Source organism: Pteropus alecto, unplaced genomic scaffold (assembly GCF_000325575.1).
Source record: "Pteropus alecto unplaced genomic scaffold, ASM32557v1 scaffold125, whole genome shotgun sequence".
Classification (NCBI taxonomy): domain Eukaryota; kingdom Metazoa; phylum Chordata; class Mammalia; order Chiroptera; family Pteropodidae; genus Pteropus; species Pteropus alecto.
In genome coordinates, this window is record NW_006436888.1 from 4,615,279 (window position 1) to 4,618,054 (window position 2,776).

At 46.4% G+C, this 2,776-nt stretch overlaps 1 pseudogene; it reads right to left on the reverse strand.

The window, feature by feature from the left end:
- Window positions 1-1,756: 1,756 nt before the first annotated feature.
- On the reverse strand, window positions 1,757-1,876 carry LOC112481794 (annotated as a pseudogene).
- Between the last annotated feature and the right edge of the window lie 900 nt (window positions 1,877-2,776).

Sequence of the window (2,776 nt, forward strand, 5' to 3'; positions counted from 1 at the left end):
TGCCAGGGAGGCAGGAGGAAATCCAGGAGTGGGGCCAAAGGCAGAAGAAGAAAGCGATTGGTTGTGTTAAATGTCAATGAGAGGTCAAGTAAGATTGCTGCAAATGCCAGTGAATGTCACAGCAGGGAAGTTGGTGGCTTTGGCCAGAGGCATATCTAGGGAGTGGGGGTGGTAGAAGCTGACTGCAAAGGACTTGATGAGGAAGTGGGTGGGGGTGGGGATCCGAGGCTCCAGAGAGACCAGCTGGCAGCAGTGGGAGGTCAAAGGAGGCTCCTTTTTCTTTCCTTGATATCAGGGGAATGACAAAGGAGTTTAAACATTGGTGGGAGAGGGTGGAGATTCAGGAGAGAGAAAATAAGCAATAGTGGGGGTGGGATGGGAAATGGGGAGGGGGCCGTGACTGACTTCAGGTTAGAGGAAGGACCCCACCTCAATGGCAGCAGAAGGAAAGGGGAGGAATAAGGAATTATTGGGTAATCGGTTTCTGTTTGGGGTGATCTACTAAAATTTATTAATTTTCCTTATGCCGATTTTGCTATATTTTTCTAGAACTGCATCCATTTTGACTATGTTCTTAAATTTATTGGTATGAAATTGTGCATTAGGTTTTTAAAAATTAATAAACTTTATTCTTTTAGAGTAGTTTTAGGTTCATAGCAAGACTGAACAGAAAGTACAGAAATTTCTCATGCTTCTTGCCCCCTCACAGGGGCACAGCCTCCCCCACTATTTGCATTTTGACGTGTGAGCCTCCTTTTGAGAAACGCTGTTGGTAGGAAATGAGGACACCTTGGTCTCATTTTATACACAAGAGTCGTGTGACTCACAGCAAGTCCTCCCTATTTCCCCACCAATGAACGACTGGTAGCTTTGTCCATTTCTTAATACAGAGATGGGGTTGAAATTTCTTCCCAAGGGTTTGTTCACTTGGACCTTGATAACAACCATGAAATCCTTTGGAGAGCCTTTGAAGTGACAGAATGGTTGCTGAAAATGGCCTTTGTCATTTCAGTTGCTTGAGTTAAGGACTCAGTGAATATCTGCTGAATTGAAATGGATTCTTCTCAAAGTTACAGTCTTTCTGAAGATCTGAGAGCTGAAACTACCAGAAAGACCCCAGAAACAGCCCTCGCTCTTCAGACAAGACCTGGTGTGAGCCTGGACCAGGAGTTACAAACCCAAGTGGCTGGAGAGGGCACAGACTGAACTGGAGTGTGGGGGAAGCCCCCCGAGGATGCACCTGCAGCTCGGTGCCAGCTGATTGAGGCCACGCAGACAGAGGGACCCAGTGTTGCCAGTTCTCATTTTTCTAGGGAAGCCAGAAATCCAGAATTTTATTTAAAATGTCTAGCTTTTTACTGTCGAGAATTAATTCAAAACTAAAAAAACAAGACCAGATACCTCTGTAGTCTGGATTCAACTAGTAGGCTGCCAGTTTTCCATCTCTGGCATAGCCGACTGAATGATGATAATGACAGCAGCCAGTATTCACGTGCACTTGTTATAAGCCAGGTGCTGAGAAAGGCTTTACGATTCTTTAATCCCTTTGACAACCTTATAAAACAGACGAAAAGCTGTTGAGATATATACATATATATGTGTGTATATATATATGTGTGTGTGTATGTGTGTATATATATATATATATACATATATATATATATATTTTTATTTTTTTAGGCAAAGCAATCCTTGCTTGACCTCACAGATTGCAAGGACCTTGTCATCTTACAATCCCTTATTTTTTAATTTTTTACACCTACAGCACCTGATCTTCCTAGGCGGTCTCCCATTCAAGTACTAACCAGGCCCGACCCTGCTTAGCTTCCGAGATCAGACAGGATCGGGCTTGTTCAGGGTGGCATATTCAATATGTTTAATGTAGACTGTTCAATATATTTAACGTCAGACAATATAAAATACAAAAAAAAAACCCAAAACCCAAAAACCCTAAGCAGGCTTGCGGATCCGACAGCTTACTCACAGGAGGTTTAGAGGGTTTAGGAACAAATTAAATTTGGAGGAGGAAGTATCTGCCATGAGGGGAAATGTCAGACCAGGTCAGGGTGAGGGACACTCTGTAGAGCTCCGCTGCTCTCTTTTCCCAGGTTTCTGGGGCCAGTGTCAGCCCAGGCTCCCCGTGGTGGAAGTTTGTTGGCGTATAGGCTGGGAGTGGGAAGAGAGGGGAGGTTATAGTGACATCAGCCACAGGCGCACTAATGGTCGTGGTTGTTATGAAAATTTCAGGCAGATCAGAAATAGGGAGGACACGAAGACACAGCTGGCCGCTCTGGTATTCTGGCTCTCTGGACGACAGCCAGGGCAGTGTTTAGAGAACTGCAGAAAATTGCCTTGCTTTCGTGCTACGGCAATAAGCCAGGCTTCCTCCTAGACTGGCCTTTGGCAGCAGACATGCCTCCATCCATCCATGCATCCATCCATCCGTCCGTCTGTCCACTCATCCATCCATCTTTTGAGCTCAGGCTCTTGCTTTGAGCCTTCCAGCTGCAACTTTCTAAGGTTCGGCCGGGAGGAATACCCACATCTGTTCATAGGCTCAAGTAGAGGAGCTACTCTGTGGGGCGTCCTGGCTCCCCTCCCTGCCCTTTGTCATACCTCACCCCTAGTCTCTCAAGTGGCCAGGGAAGACAGGCTCTGGGGATGCAGTCCGCTTGAGATGCTGTTACCATATCTCCAGCAGGTGGCGCCGAAGGCTCTCTCTTCATCCCGGTGACTTTGCCTGCTGTGGCCAGCGGGTGAGGCAGGGGTACTCCCG